General features: G+C 41.9%; 1 non-coding gene across 1 annotated transcript; it reads left to right on the top strand.

Moving 5' to 3' along the window:
• Window positions 1–1,941: 1,941 nt before the first annotated feature.
• On the top strand, window positions 1,942–2,026 carry trnar-ucu (transfer RNA arginine (anticodon UCU)). Its single transcript is given in 2 exon segments — window positions 1,942–1,978; window positions 1,991–2,026. It is a non-coding gene; the product is annotated as a tRNA-Arg (tRNA).
• The last annotated feature ends 15,417 nt before the right edge of the window (window positions 2,027–17,443 follow it).

The following is a 17,443-nucleotide window of genomic DNA, read 5'->3' as shown; positions in this document are numbered from 1 at the left end:
TGGGTGTCCTCATACATGAGTTACAGAAAGCTATTATGTAGGTACATGGGATAAAGAGAAGGGCAAATAGAATTTGGTACTTTATTAGCTAAAGGAGTGGAGCATTGTAGAGAAGTATTGTTGCAATTTTACAAGATGTTGGTGAGACTGCATCTGAAGCACTGTGTAGTTTTTGTGCATTTACTTAAGTGCAAATGGAACTACTTTGGAAACAGTTCAAAGAAGGTTCACTTGATTAATTCCAGGGATGAAAAGCTTCCTTTGATAAGGGTTTGAGCAGTTTAGGCCTATTCTCGCTGGAGTTTAGGGCAAATTGAAGTAGGTTGGTATGGGGATTGTCAATCCACCTCAATGTAGAAAAAGCCTACTGTAAGTGGATTTTTTTCTCTTTATTACGAGGAACAGGCAACAAAATGGGCTTGAGACCAAGGTGAGATCAACTGTGATGATTTTAAATAGCAGAGTAGGCTTAATGGGTTGAATAGCCGCCTCCTAGTTCTTACATTCTTCGCATTCAATCAGCACCCCTTCACCTCATCTTCAATAAGATTGAAGATGCAGCAGGAGATTGAGAAATTACTGCAGATATTCAGCAGGTCTGGGAGCATCCATGGAGAGAAAGCAGAATTAACTCTGAATACATTTACTCTTCCTCTGAACTTCATTTGAAGGGTCACTGGCTTAAATGTTTAACTCTGCTTCCTTTCCACAGATGTTGCCAGGCCTGCCCAGTTTCTCCAGCAAGTTCTGTTTTTGTTTCAGATTTCCAGCATCTGCACTTCTTTGTTAAACAGGAAGAATAACTGCTAAGCATATTTGTAAGAAGCTATTTTATGGAGCTGTCTCATCACATGGGACTGGGATGAGAATCTGAACCTTTTAATCTGGTCAAATCCCCTCAGGTCCAGGAATAGCGAATGAATCTGGTCAAATCCCAGAACATTTGGGAGCCAGTAGTATGTGGAGTTGAAGTTCAGCTCTTCACCTGACAAAGGGGCTGTGGTCCAAAAGCTTGTGATTCCAAATGAACCTGTTGGACAATAACCTGGTGTGGTGGACTTTGTCCATGCCAATCCAACACCAGCACCTCCACATCATGACCAAATTGGAAAGAACTTTATTGGCAGTATGGGCTACACATGGCCCTCTCCAGATTCCTGATTACCAAGGAGGTGAAAGATCAGCAGAAACATGCTGCAACCTGGGAGGCAGGCGGTGGCAATCACTCATGACCAAGTAGATTGCTCACCTACAAAACTAAGACTTGAGGTTAAAATCAGACCAGCCATGATCTTGTTGAGCCAGAAGAGCAGTCCTGAAAAGCAGAGTGGCCTCCTCCTGCGCCTTGTGGTTTATTTATGGCACCTGCTGGCGTACAAAGACTTTTTGTTTTGCAACACAAAAAATCTTTTAAACGAACTGATCCTTGAAACAAACTGAAGTGTTCAACAGAAGCGTCACCTTCTTGAACCCTCACACGATGAGAGGACGTTCGACCACGGGCAACACCGGCCGCCATTTTGAAATCCCCCACCACGTGCAACAACGGCCGCAGCGCGCGGGACCGGCTGCTGGCGGGAGCACGGGGCGGTTGGGGGGGCGGAAAGGGTAAGAGAGGGGGGAAGGGGGTTGGTCGGGGGTGGGGGTGGTGTTCGTTGCCCGGAGTAACGGCTCCTTTCTCGCTCCTAGCGGTGGACACGGGTATGGCGGTGAAGTCCTCCATCTTCTCTCACCGTTGTGTAGAGAGAAACGTATATATACACACACATACATACACACACAAATAGAGAGACGGTAACAGAAAATAAACGGCGGCTGAAAAGTGACGGCGGACGAGGCATCCATCACAGAAGGTAAAATGAAACAACTCCGAGGCATGTAGAAATGTGAAGGATGAAGGTCGGGTATGAATAGTCTATTTCCACCACACATCCAACAGGTGGCTCCGTGGCGCAATGGATAGCGCATTGGACTTCTAGCGGTTGAAGGGATTCAAAGGTTCCGGGTTCGAGTCCCGGCGGAGTCGTTAATTTTTCTTCGTCCCTTCAATTGCCAAATTAAAATTTTCCTCCGATTTATTACCCTCACGGAAAGAAGCGAAAATAAACCCCCTGATCTCCAGCGAATGTTGGCGAATGAGAACCCTACCCCGCGGTTTATTCAGTTGCTTCATTCACCAAATGTCAAATTATGAAAATTAATTAAGTTTCCCTTAAAAGAGAGAAGTAAATAATGTTCTGGGTGTATAGTGCTCACTTAATTCTTATTCATTGATGTATAATGAACAGTACGCGCAACATTTTTAAAGGTACTCCAGCCTCCCACACACAAAAAAGGGAATTTAAATATGACAAACCTATCAATTTACAATTTATTAGCTTCACGCAGAGAGAAAAAAATCTCTTTCCTACTGATCTGCAATGAATGTTGGCCAATTAACTATCTCAGTTATTCACTACTTTGTTGCTACTCCATTTGACAAAGATCAAATTATGAGAATTATTTAGATCCCCCAAAGAGAAAAAAATAGTTTCCCCAATATTTATAGGTCAATCAACCCTTATTTATTGAGGAATAATGAACATCAAATATTTTCCAACCCCACGCCCACAATTGGAAACAAAGTATGAATCAGGTTTGCCTTAATATAGTCAGTTCTGCTATAACGCAATAGTTGCATTCCTGTGCACGATTGCATTATAGAAAATTGCACTAGAGAAATAATGGGGCCTATTGGAAAAAGTGGAGTTAGCAGCAGACAACCAAAAAAACCTCAAAATCGCTCAAAAATCACTCAAAAGCCTAACACTGGATGGCACAATTTGAAGAAGTGATTAATTCATATCCAGTAATGAAATAAAAGTAAATTTGACATGTCACCTTGAAAAATGTCAAGATGGGGGAGGAGATGGTGCTGTACCTCTCACGGAAAGCACTTCAGAACAAAGCCTATGAAACCATTGGGAGATGTCGATGCATACTCTTCTGCACACCGATGGAATTGCATTATAGCCAACTCAAGTTCGCGTTTTAGAAACAACGTTCCCCTGTTCGTCAATCGCGTTACAGCCAATTCGCATTGACAGAACACGTATTACTGCAGAACATACATGTATTGCTTGAAGCCATTGTAAGAAATCACTTGCACCCCAGCATTTAGGAAGTAAAAATAAATATTGAACATTATTATTTCATGTAGAATCATAGAATCCCGACAGTGTGGAAGCAGGCCATCCGGTACATCAAGTCCACATCGACCTTCGTAAGAGCATCCCACCCACGCCCACCCCTCTACTCTAGCCCTGTAACAACAACCCTTTCTTCTGGCAGATATCATTTTTGTTCTCTGGCAATCTGCTAGTTGAAAATAATGTTTTGTGATCTGAAACGTCTAGCTCCAGCTGTCAGATGTTGAGCACAGTTTTCACATTTCAGGTTCACTGTTGCTGATGGTGCTGATCCAAAAGGTAATAAATATCCTGCCACGCAATAGATGGTTAATCACAATTGGAGCATAAGAAATTTTTGATCTGAGTTGGAAATGGGATGGGACCATGATAAGAACGCAAGAAATGGAAACAGGAGAAAACCATTCAGCCTGTTGCGGCGCGCTCAGACAGACTATAATTGAGCTTCAACATCAGCCACCCACCAATCCTCCTTTGACAGCATCTTCTAAACTCATGGCTTCTATTGTCAAGAATAACATGGGCAGCATAGATGCATCCAAATACCAACATCTGCTGGTTCATCCCCAAGTCATGCTCCACTTGGAAAGATGCTGTTGTTTCTTCAATGTTGCTAGGTTCAAAAGTCTGGATCTGACTTCTGAGCAGCTCTGTGAGTGTACCTGCTCCAGATGGACCAAAGAGGCTCATCACTACCTTCTTAAGGGCAATTGGAAAGAGGCTGCATAGTGGGGTGGCACAATGGTTAGCACTGCTACCTCACAGTGCCAAGGACCTGAGTTCAATTCCACCTTTGGGTGGCTATACGGCATAAAACAAAGGAGTGGAAGTAAGGGCATTCAGCCCATCGAGTCCACTCTGCTATTTAAACATGGCTGATGGGCATTTCCACTCCCCTTACCTGCACTCTCCCCATAGCCCTTAATTCCTTACAAGATCAAGAATTTATCAATCTCTGACTTGAAGACATTTAACGTCCCAGCCTCAACTGCACTCCGTGGCAATGAATTCCACAGGCCCACCACTCTGGCTGAAGAAATGTCTCCTCATTTCTGTTCTAAATTGACCCCCGCTAATTCTAAGGCTGTGTCCACGGGTCCTAGTCTCCCTACCTAATGGAAACAACTTCCCAGCGTCCACCCTTTCTAAGCCATACATTATCTTGTAAGTTTCTATTAGATCTCCCCTCAACCTTCTAAACTCTAATGAATACAATCCCAGGATCCTCAGCTGTTCATCATATGCTAGGCCTACCATTCCAGGGATCATCCATGTGAATCTCCTCCGGACACGCTCCAGTGCCAATTTGTCCTTCCTGAGGTGTGAGGCCCAAAATTGGACACAGTATTCTACATGGGGCCTAACTAGAGCTTTATAAAACCTCAGAAGCACATCGCTGCTTTTATATCCCAACCCTTTTGAGATAAGTGACAACATTACATTCACTTTCTTAATCACGGACTCAACCTGCAAGTTAACCATTAGAGAATCCTGGACTAGCACTCCCAGAGCCCTTTGCACTTCGGCTTTAAGAATTTTCTCACCGTTTAGAAAATAGTCCATGCCCGTATTCTTTTTTTCCAAAGTGCAAGACCTCGCATTTGCTCACATTTGAATGTCATCAGCCATTTTCTGGACCATTCTCCTAAACTGTCTAAATCTTTCTGCAGCCTCCCCACCTCCTCAGTACTAACTGCCTGTCCACCTAACTTCGTATCATTTGCAAACTCCGCCAGAATGCCCCCACACTGACTGTGTGGAGTTTGCATATTCTCCTCGTGCCAGAATGGGTTTCCACTCGGTGCTCTGGTTTTCTCCCACAATCCAAAGATGGGCAGGCTTGGTGGATTGACCATGCTAAATTGCTTGTAATGTTACGGGATGTGTGAATTACAGGGGGTTGGGTCAAGTGTGGGATACTCTGAGGTTTTGGGACAAAGGGCCTATTTCCACACTGTAGGGATTCTTCTATAAAAATACTGGACTTGCCAGCAATGTTGTCTCCCAACGAGCAAAAAAATGCCTTCCCATCTAATCTGTTGAGTCTACCCAATGACTAAGCATTCTCACGAATAAAGATTCCCAAACCTTTTCTGCACAAAGAAATGTCAACTAATTTCAATTGTAAATGGCTTACTCTCATTCTGACATTTTGATTGATAGAGTCATGGAGCTGTACAGCATGGAAACAGACCCTTCAGCCCTACTCATCCATCCTGACCAGATATCCTAAATTACTCCAGTCCATTTGCTAGCATTTAGTCTATACCCCTCTAAACTCTTCCCATTCATGTACTCATCCAGATACCTTTTAAATCTTGTAACTGTACCAGCCTCCATCACTTCGTCTGGCTGCTCATTCCATTCACGCACCACCCTCATCATGAAAAAGTTGACCTTTAGGTCCCTTTTGAATCTTTTCCTTCTCACCTTAAACCTATGCCCTCTAGTTTTGGATTCCCCAATCCTGGGGAAAGTACCTTGGCTATTGACCCTATCCATGACCCTCATGATTTTATAAACTTCTATAAGGTCACCCATCAGCCTCCCACCACTCCAGGGAAAATAGCCCCAGTCTATTCAGCCTCTCCTTATTGATCAAATCCTCCAATCCTGACGATGTCCTTGTGAATGTTTTCTGAACCCTTTCAAGTTTCACAACATCCTTCCTATAGCAGGTACGCATATACTAGATTCTCAAGCTAAAGGTAACTTCCTTCCAGCATCTACCCTTTCAATCCTGTTAAGGAAGGAGATGGAGGTTTGGGATAATGGGTGCAAGAGGTGATAAATGGTGTTCCCCAGTGGTGTTCTATTTTACACCTTCAACTTTGCATCATATTCATCAATGACTTGGACCAAAGGATAGATTGCCCAATATCCAAATTTGTAAATTATGCCAAATTAAGAGGAACAGTAAGTGGTCAGGCTGGGAGCAGGAAATTGCAAAGAGCCATAAACAAGTTAAGTGAGTGGGAACAACAATAACAAGTGGAGGTTAATATGAACAATATGTCAGGTCATCCACATTCAATCCAAGAAAGATAAACTGGGGTGTTTTCCTGAAATGATGAAAATCTAGGAACTGTATGAAAGCAACAAAGCTTTGGGAGACTCAAGTACATAAACTCTTTAAAGTTGATGCACAGAGACAAGAGAAGCTGGAAGTCAAAGGGCCTGCAGTTACAGCTTCATTTGTGTAGAGCATTTAGTCAGATTCCATGTATTCAGCTTTGGGAATTTTCACTTCAAATGATATATTGGTTTTGATGTGAGTGCAGTGCAAATGCACCAAAATAATCATCTTTCTCTGTTTATAATTTCCATAACAACACACAAGTTCGTATAACTCGGTTAGTACAAGGCCAACAGGATCTGCAAATGGAGAGGCAGAATTAGGAAGCACCCGATTTTGGAAGGATGCCTTCAGCATGTGGCATGTGATCAGTTAGCTCATTGGTGTACAGGTATTGCTTATAACATCGGCACTGGTTTAGTCACATATGATAGGTGGTGGTATATACCCAAAGATTGAACAGTGAACTGGCTACACAGTTGCAGCCTCAACGGTGCACATATGTCTGCTACAAGGATACCTGCAAGCAAGCTATGATGTGAATGGATATTGATACTATCAACTGGGAGGCAGTCGTTGATGCCTGTGACATTTGGAGCTTGACTATTTGGAGGGGAATCTGAAGAGGTGAGCAAAAACGGAAAGCTGAGCTGGCTGAGAAGAGAGCCCAGCAAAAACAGAGGTCAGAAAACCATGCATTTTCTCAGCCAATGTCTTTCACTGCAACAAATGTGGCACAAGTTGCCTGTCAGATGAGCCACTTCAGGTAATGCGTAACATAGAAAGGACCAATTCAGTGCAGAAGGCACCCACAGATTGGCTAGCTGTGCATCTCACTTCTTAGCAAGGTCATGCCACTAATCAACTAGCGGAAATGAGTGTTATGTTATGAAGACCTTTGTGGTGCAGGGGTAGTGTACCAGCCTTTGACTTAGGAAAGCCTAGGTTCAAGTTATCCCCATTCCAGAGGTGTGTAATAGCATCTCTGACAAGATTGACTAGAAAATATCTAAGAAGTATGTTCTTTGACATAGATAACACAGTGTGGAGCTGAAGGAACACAGCACTCCAGGTAGCATCAGAGGAGCAAGAAAGTTGACATTTCAGCTTGGAAGAAGGGTCCCGAACTAAAACATCAACTTTCCTGCACCTCTGATGCTGCCTGGCCTGCTGTGTTTATCCAGCTGTACACCTTGTTATCACTGACTCCAGCATAGGCAGTTCTTCCTATCTCTGTTCTTTGAAGTATCGGTTTTCAGCTTTATATTAAAAAGTGATGTGAAGCAGATTGATGAGAGCTGTTTTATATCAGCAGGCATTTCTAACATGAAGCACTAAATTGCTACAAGTATTTGCCCTATTTGATTTTTTTCTAATTACTACTGACGGTGATTCTCACTTAGTGGGATAATGTAATTTGAAGCTCATTCTCAGATGGATAGTTTATCAAGCCACCTTTCAAGCAACAAAACAATCAAAAAGCTATTTGGACATGTCCTTTAATTAGTGATTGTAATAACTCAAACCTGACGAATGATCATTTTCCCTTTAATGTAAGAACAATACAGTTTGAAACATTCAAAAATTATATCTAATATTCAAATGACGTGAAAATTACACAGAATGATTTAAGAAATGCTCAGGATTCCTGATTTTGCAAGTGCTTGTTGCCTAATTCACATAGTTAATTTTTGAGGGCACCTAAAAGATGAATGATTGCGCAAACTGTATCTTATTTTACCTTATCTTTTCACCTACTCCTTTTGAACCTGTTGTACAGGTTTTTGACTCTCAATATACCTGTAGTTGTCAGGGCCCATGTAGTGCAATGGTAGTAATCCTGCCTCTGAGCCATGCACCCAAGGTTCAAGTCCCACCTGCCCCTGAGATGCGTAATTACATGCCTAAACAGATTGATTAGGAAACTATCTCCCTGCTGTTGGCAAGATGTAAGGTGATTGTGGGTGTGTACATTGGTGGCCAAATATGATTGGTTTTTGGCTGATGTGTGTATTCCCAACCAGACCAGGAGGGGGAGCCCTATCCCTGCCTCAAGGGGTGGCAGTTGCTCACTCCTCTTCGCAATAATGTCAACAACAACAACTTACACTTGTAGAGCATCCTTAACCTACTATATGTCTCAAGGTGCATGGTACCTTATGAGAGGACAGCCAACACTTGACTGACTTCACACAAGAATACTTCTGTACTTTTCTGTTCAGTACCATGCAATAATCAAAAGTGAAATTATTTTCCTCAATTATAAGTAAGTTCTGTATGTTGTTCAGCGTGTTAGAATTCAAAGTTCTTTCATACTGAAGAAGTACTGTATTTCAGGACTAGGGGCCAGCTCTGTTCAGATAGGCTGAGACAGTTTTCACTGGAGCAAGGGAAGTTGTGAGTGACCTTTTAGAGGTTTATAAAATCATGAGAGGCATAGAACATAGAACATTACAGCTCAGTACAGGCCCTTCGGCCCTCGATGTTGTGCCGACCTGTCATACCGATCTCAAGCCCATCTAACCTACATTATCCCATGTACATCCATATGCCTGTCCGATGACGACTTAAATGTACTTAAAGTTGGCGAATCTACTACCGTTGCAGGCAAAGTGCTCCATTCCCTTACTACTCTCTGAGTAAAGAAACTACCTCTGACATCTGTCCTATATCTTTCACCCCTCAATTTAAAGCTGTGCCCCCTCGTGCTCGCCGTCACCATCCTAGGAAAAAGGCTCTCCCTATCCACCCTATCTAACCCTCTGATTATTTTATATGTCTCAATTAAGTCACCTCTCAACCTTCTTCTCTCTAATGAAAACAGCCTCAAGCCCCTCAGCCTTTCCTCTTAAGACCTACCCTCCATACCAGGCAACATCCTAGTAAATCTCCTCTGCACCCTTTCCAAAGCTTCCACATCCTTCTTATAATGCGGTGACCAGAACTGTACACAATACTCCAAGTGCAGCCACACTAGAGTTTTGTACAGCTTCACCATAACCTCTTGGTTCCAGAACTCGATCCCTCTATTAATAAAAGCTAAAACACTGCATGCCTTCTTAACAGCCCTGTCAACCTGGGTGGCAACTTTCAAGGATCTGTGTACGTGGAGACCGAGATCTCTCTGCTCATTTACACTACTAAGAATCTTACCATTAGCCCTGTAAGGTGAATAGATAAGGTGAATAGCGGCTGCCTTTTCCCTAAGATGGAGAGTCCAAAATTAAGGAGCATATGTCTTAGGTGAGAGGAGAAAGATTTAAAAAACATATGAAGGGCAACGTTTCTACACAGAGAGTGGTTAGTGTTTGGAATGAACATGCCAGAGGAAGTGGTAGATGTAGGTACAGTTACAACATTTAAAAGACATTTGGATAAATACATGAATAAAGAACGCTTTGGAGGATATATGCCAACAGAGGCAGGTGAGACTAGTTTACTTTGGGAACATGGTTAGTGCAGATTAGTTGGATCAAAGGTTTGTTTCCACGCTTTGCAACTTTTATGTATGTCCAGAGGTTGTATGAGCTGACTGGAGACTCCAGGGCAATTCTAAGAAATTGGCAATTCAGTGACCCCATTTTCTGAACTGGAGGGAGGTCTGACACAAGCTGACAGTGATTTAGGTTGTGTAAAGAAGAAATTTTATAATCCATTGGTTTAAATTTTCCCCCCTATAATTTTTTTGCCCCCGTTCTCCCCATCTACTGTGGAAAACACTCTGTTGGTGGCTTCAATGGAAGGACAGAGCCTCCTGATACCTTATTCATTTAGTAATTCTCCACAGCTAAGTGTGTTATCAGTCAACAAATAAACAGCACAGAGAAGGCAAGGTATCAAGATGAAGTCCAGTCTTGTCCTCATATGCTCTATTTAGCAACAGAGGGTCAATAATAATCAGGATCATAACAACCTCCCTGCTTTGATCCACTGTGTCATGGAATCATAGAATGTTATGGCATAGGCCATTTGGCTTGTCTTGTCTGTGCCTGCTGTCTGCAAGAACATTTCACCTAGTACCACTCCTCTACCTTTGCCCTATGACCCTGCAATTTTTTTCAGATAGCTAAGCAATTTCCTTTGAATCTGCCACCACCCCTAATTCAGGGTGTTCCAAATACTCAAATTACAAAGTATAAAGCTGGATGAGCACAGTAGGCCAAGCAGCATCATAGGAGCAGGAAGACTGACGCTTCGGGCCTAGACCCTTCATCCCGAAACGCCAGCCTTCCTGCTCCTATGATGCTGCTTGGCCTGCTTTGTTCATCCAGCTCTACACCTTGTTATCTCAAATTCTGCAGCATCTGCAGTTCCTATTATCTCTGTTCCAGATACTAGCTGAGGACAAGTGACATCCCTGCCATCGACTTCCAGACCTGCAACTAATCTTTGGACTGACAGGTTTGTATAACTTGAGCATTTACTGAAGTTACCAAACAGAACCATAATGTGACCTGCAGAACTGATTGTTTTTTACATAGCAAATGAAACTAAAAGTTTTGATTAGCTGTAATTTCAGTAATTCTCTAACATAACATTTCTCTATGAACTGTAAACTATAAGCTTAAATGGAATGAACACAGCAGGCCAAGCAGCATCTCAGGAGCACAAAAGTTGACGTTTCGGGCCTAGACCCTTCTATGCCTGAAACGTTAGCTTTTGTGCACCTGAGATGCTGCTTGGCCTGCTGTGTTCATCCAGCTTCACACTTTATTATCTTGGATTCTCCAGCATCTGCAGTTCCCATTATCTCCGAGCTTAAATGGAGTGAGTATGATTTTGGATGTTGGCTGCAGACAAACTCATTTGTGGCATCTTGTGCTGCCAATCAGCTCACACTGCCTAACGCTGAACAGTCCAGCAGCAAGAGTAACTTCCAAGAGAGAAGAGATTCTATATGGCCTTAAATTTGATAGAACAGTGGAAATCGCAATGGATCTGCATAAATGCTATTAATTGCTATTTATCTGGAATCTTTCTCAATTCTTGCTAGAATCCCAACCCTAAAGTCTTTCCAGATATGCGTGTTCAACAATTTACTCAGTGAGTAAATTATTAGTATTTAATGAGCATTAGTTGGAAGCCTGTCATTAGATTAGACTGATAGTACAGCTGTGCTGCCTGATCACCTTCAATGCTTTAGACGCATGTGGTCATGTGCCTCCTCTTTTGTTGGTGCCTGCTAACATATGTATGGATAGCATCAGCTAAACCAGGCATGAGCTGCTGAAATGGCAGTCTCAATAACGAAAATTTTAAAATAAAATTATTCTAAAGGTTGTTCTTGAAAGTTTCAAGTGATGTGGCTGTGGCTATTTGCTTTGTTTCATTGTGTGATTGCCCTTGGGAAGAAAGATTGTTGAAATACTTGGAAACACTTGGTCTTTGTTTATTGTGTCAGTGGCTGCCTAATATTTTCTTATTGTCAGAGGGCACCACGTACTTGTTTTTGTTCCCACTAGTTCATTCTATATGTTATAGAACATGGTCAGTTTTTCTCCCTCCTTGCAGTAGTGATTCCTGTCCCATATCTTTCATCAAGGATGTAACATTTCCATGCAGATTTGTGCGGAACTGAGCAGCACATCCTTGAATTTCTTCGAGTTTATTTATACTTCTTGTCATTTAAGGATCGCTCATGCAACTTATATATTCCAGGATTGGATGAACAAGTGTTTGATAGACTGTAACATTGACACTTTTGTTGTAATAGCAAAGAATTCTCCTCAGAAGCACAAGACTCTAGTTTGCATTGAATGTTGTCTGTTAATGTGGGTGTTAATGTGGAATTTCCATTGAAGGTAATTTTTAACATTGAACCCCAATTATGATTGTGTACCTCTTGGAGAATTTGATTGAAGACCTTAATGATGCCTGTTGGTGGATTCTTTTTGATGGTAATGCACATGACGTAGGATTTTTATGCATTGATCTCCATCTTCCTTTTGTTCTGCCACATTTTGCAGTTCCAGAAGACCACCATGCTGTGACTCGATATTAGTTATTCACCCAAATGCATAAACCACACACACATCAGCAAATAGTAATATTCTGTTTTATAATTTGTTGGGAGGGTTGTTTATGGATGTCAAGAAGAGTAAAGATCTTGATACAATTACCTGGACCAGTCCAGGGAGGACATCTCTAGGAAAGAGTGATTTCCTATCATATCTTGTCCTCTGTTTGTAAGGAGGGACTGAAAACAAGGCTGAGTCCTGCTTGCATTTAATCTGCTTGCCGCAGGAAAATGTAGCTGGTAAAGACCAGGAAACTAAGAACCTGCACGTCAGGGCCCATTCATAAATAAGGGCTTTCTCCCCTACTGTGAATGATATTTCTGGAATCCACCCAGTTGTTCAGCACATGTTATAACCAAATGCTGGGAAAGAATAGTAAAAGGGTCTGAAAGTAGCCGTGACCTTCCCTCGGGGCCATGTAGATTAACTGTAAAAACAGCTTTGAGCCTGAAAAAGGTGTTGTTTTCAGTTGACATTCATCTTCACCCTCAATGAGATCCTGCTGCCTTTAATGCACCAGAAACTGTAAACGTGTTACCGCTGATGAAAATCTGTGATGTCACTTGCCTCCTAAGACATAAAAAAATGAAATAAATACTATTGTGTGAGACTGGAGGACTGGGATTCTGGTTGTACTGGGACTGCAGTCATACTGAGGCAGTGGTTATGGTTGGTAAGTGGTCATATTGATGCCACTGTGCCAATGTTGGCTTAGCTTTCTACTGTGAAGTTTGCTTGCATCTCTCCTAGCCCAGTGCAGTTCCTTCATGTGAATCTCTCTACCTGTCCTGTCTCTGTGAATTTCACCCTTATGTTTATCTTCTATATAGACAATAAATGTTTCCCAGGTTTTTAAGACACTGGACATAGCTGGTCCCCCAGTAAATTTTAAGTAATAACCAAATGTTATACTTATTAAGCATCAGGAATAATGATTCTAGTAACACTAGCATGCCATGGTCAGATGAATTTTGTACTGTAGTATTGGATGACCAAGGTTCAATTAAACATTTCAACAAAACAATAAAATTGTGAAACACTTACTGCCCATCTTGTTAAAATACTTGGTAACACTTGTGGAGCAACCTTCTTGAATAAGATCTATCAATAAACATCCTTTGGCTCAAGGAATGGGACATGCGAAGTTATTATTAGTTCCTTTTGACAAATCCTACCTGTCAAATGGCAATCCTTGAACCACGAGAGCCGGAGACTCACTATTATCATCCACATCATGGTGCTATCCACAAATGTTGTAAGACTAATCAGCCTGTGAATTCCTGGCTCATCCCTTTTCCTAGTTTTGCCTAAGGTACTGTAAAGGTAAAGTTAGCCAGAGGATTCTTAGGTTGCTCTCTAATTAGAGAGGGAGATTATTGCTCATGAGTTTAATCTGAGGGTCATCACCACTGGGGCTGAAGGGTGTGGTTGAGAAAACATGACTTTTGCGCTGACCTCGAGTGCCGTCTTTCAGTCCTTCCACACATTTCCTGATTTTTAACATGTTCATAGCTGTACACTGTCCTTCCCAGCCACTTGAACCTTCTGCACTTTTCCACTTTCAATCCAAGTAACTTTTTAATACAGATTTTTTTGTAATTAAGTTTGAATCTGGAGCTATGAATGGTAAGTTGAAATATTTTCAGTTGACTAAATAAAACAGTATTGTACTTTATTTTGTATGCATATGAACTTAGGAACTCCACTGAAGGTGTGGATATTGTGAAATCCATGATCCAGATATCACCAGAAAGATTTTTCTGAATCAGATGTAAGTATCCCCTTGTTGCCTCAATGGGTCTGAGTCTAAAAGAACATTCAAGATGGTTCTATGTTCCGTCTTCAACCAATCTGTGCTGTTTCCTGATTTCAGCCACTCCTCTATTTGGTTAGTGGACCTAACATGAGACAGTTAACCATTGCTTATGACTGCAATCCAGTGACAGCTGCCAAAATGTTCATGGGGGTCATTTTGATTTCACATAATATGGGTGATAACTGTTGTGATATCACTTCAAGAGAACGTGCAAATACTTACAATTCATCGCAGAACCAGGACGTAAAACAGCATGTGACTAGTTGGCTGTGTGTTGCTGTGAGTGTTAGTTGTGTGTTGAATCCTTAGAGTAGACCTGTTAGTTGAGCTGTCCAGTAAAACATAAGCATGTGAGATGTCATCTTCACATAAGTAGAAACATACTTATAGTTTACCAATCCTGTGTGTGTTTGGTGTGTTTGCACAAAGAAGCTCAAGACACAACAGCAATGAGTCGATAATTTGTTGTATTTCTCAAGGAACACAGGGTTGAATTTCACCAAAAACCTGCAAATTTAGTTGAGTTTTGTGAAGAGTTTCTCCCCAGGACCTCTAGCAAGTCTTTTCATAGAATTCTTCTCAGCTTATCTCATTGTGTATTCATCATACCTGCTGGTGTTGTGCACTTACCAACATCAAAAGCACTGTTTCCCAGCGCCATGGCCATATTTAATTCCCAAGTCAACCGCTGTTAGCCAGAAACTGCCCTTCACAGTGCATGAAGAGGGAGGGTAATTAAAAATAAATGCATCTGAGAGCACATAGGTAGCATGGGTAACACTTCATTGTGTAAACAAGCTTACAAACATAAATGTATTGCTAATTTACAATTTCCTCTGTCTGATGTATTGTCATTGTAACTGCAGCTGTAAAAAAAATCAAGTTTATCCATCCTTAGCACCTCATAATCTTAGAACACTCTGTAGGGGAGTGCTGCTCTTTCCTTAATGCCCAGGTTAGCAAAACTTCGTTTGTTACATGTGGGAGCATCGCATGCTGAAAAGCCATCAAAGAGTTGAAAACATTAACTTTTCTTGAACAACAACAATAGCAAGAAAATTAAATAATCAAAAAATATGTGTATTTATTTATTGGAATAAACACAGAATGCTTGCCTTTGAACTGAAGCAAGTTTACAGTCAAGAATATTCACGCACCCAGCTCACATCTGTTGGAATTTGGTGTCATTTAAGTTCCTGACTGGCTTGTTGCACCTGATACTGCAGTGTGCTATGCTATATCCTAAGTGGATCTTTAGCTGTGATTTCTGAGGGTTGCTGCTAATGCTGGGGTTTCTGGCCTGTGCTCCCTAAGCCATGGCAATGGTAATCCATACTGTGGCTGGATCCATTGATCACAGTACAAATGAACCTATGTGGGCAATATTAGAGATAGACCACATTCTTGGTAATGTGAAAATCAGCATTCACAGCACACACAAATGATGGCTCAGCATAATCCACACTTCAGTGGGTCATGGAGGACTGTGGCAGGGCAGGCTATAAAATGCTTGATGTGATTCTCTGATATAGAGGACTTTATTGCAATGTGTTCAGCATTAGATATGCCATGCAAATACAGTAGGAGATTGTAAATGCAACAGGATTACAGAAACCTGTTCCCCTCAACATTATCCAAGAAAGGCAGCATTACATAAAACAGTATTTTGGCAAGAACTTACAGTTCGAGTTGAGGATATCAGCATTATGCTGTCGTGCAGGCTTTGAAAGCTTAGATTGTCTTTGTGAATTGTGGCCTGCAGATGACACTTTTATGGTCATTTGATTACCTCTGCTTCACAGAAATGATTGTGATCAATCTGCAATGATCGATTGTAAGTTGGATTTGTATCAACACATACAGGAAGCTATGATTATTGATGTCTTCACCCTGTCCTTTGTAAGTGCCTGATTAATGCAATTACCCCTTGAAAGCCCTCAAATTGCTCATGAGCACAGTCTGTATGCTCAGGTAGAAAAAAAACTCTGCCAACCGCAAGTGTGTTCTACAGCCATTTTCCATTTCCATTGTGAATCTGTGATTCGATTGAGGATGGAAGGCAATACAGGGGAGGTGATGGTGTAATGGCATTATCACTGGACAGTTGATCCAGAGACTCAGATAATGTTCTGGGGTCTTGGTTTTTGATCCTGCCGCAACAGATAGTGGAATTTGAACTCAATAAAAAATTTCTGGAATTGGAATGATGATCATGAATCCATTGTTGATTGTTGGAAAAAAAATCCATCTGGTTCACTTTTGTCCTGTAGGGAAGGAAACTGCATTCCTTACCCTTTTTCTCCCCTTATATTCATTCACAAGATGCAGGCATCACTGGCCAGGCAGCATTTATTGCCCGTAGGGCAGCTGAGAGTCAACCACATTGCTGTAGGTCTGGAGTCATACATAGGCCAGACCAGGTAATGATGGCAGTTTCCTTCCCTACAGGACATTAGAACAAAGAAGAAAATTACAGCACAGGAACAGGCCCTTCGGCCCTCCAAGCCTACGCCGATCGGGATCCTCTGTCTAAACCTGTCATCTATTTTCTAAGGGTCTGTATCCCTTTGCTCCCTGCCCATCCATGTACCTGTCCAGATACATCTTAAAAGGCACTATCATGTCTGCGTCCACCACCTCTGCTGGCAATGCGTTCCAGGCACCCACCACCCACTGTGTAAAGAACTTTCCACACATATTTCCCATAAACTTCCCTCCTCTCACTTTGAACTCATGACCCCTAGTAATTGAGTCCCTCACTCTGGGAAAGAGCTTCTTGCTATCCACCTTGTCTATACCCCTCATGATTTTGTAGACCTCAATCAGGTCCCCCCTCAATCTCCGTCTTTCTAATGAAAATAATCCTAATCTACTCAACCTTTCTTCATAGCTAGTGCCCTCCATACCAGGCAACATCCTGGTGAACCTCCTCTGCACCCTCATCCACATCCTTTTGGTAATGTGGTGACCAGAACTGTACACAGTACTCTAAATGTGGCCGAACCAAAGTCTTATACAACTGTAACATGACCTGCCAACTCTTGTACTCAATACCCCGTCCAATGAAGGAAAGCATGCCATATGCCTTCTTGACCACTCTATTGACCTGCATTACCACCTTCTGGGAACAATGAACCTCAATACCCAGATCTCTCTGTACATCAGTTTTCCCCAGGACTTTTCCAGTTACTGTATGGTTTGGTCTTGAATTAGATCTTCCAAAATCACCTCGCATTTGCCCATTAGTGAATGAGATGGAATTATCTGACAATTGACAATGGATTCACAGTCATCATTAGATTGTTAATTCCAGATATTTATTGAATTCAAATTCCACCATTTGCCA

This window comes from Stegostoma tigrinum, chromosome 35 (assembly GCF_030684315.1).
Source record: "Stegostoma tigrinum isolate sSteTig4 chromosome 35, sSteTig4.hap1, whole genome shotgun sequence".
NCBI lineage: Eukaryota > Metazoa > Chordata > Chondrichthyes > Orectolobiformes > Stegostomatidae > Stegostoma > Stegostoma tigrinum.
This window is presented reverse-complemented; position numbering and strand designations above follow the sequence as displayed.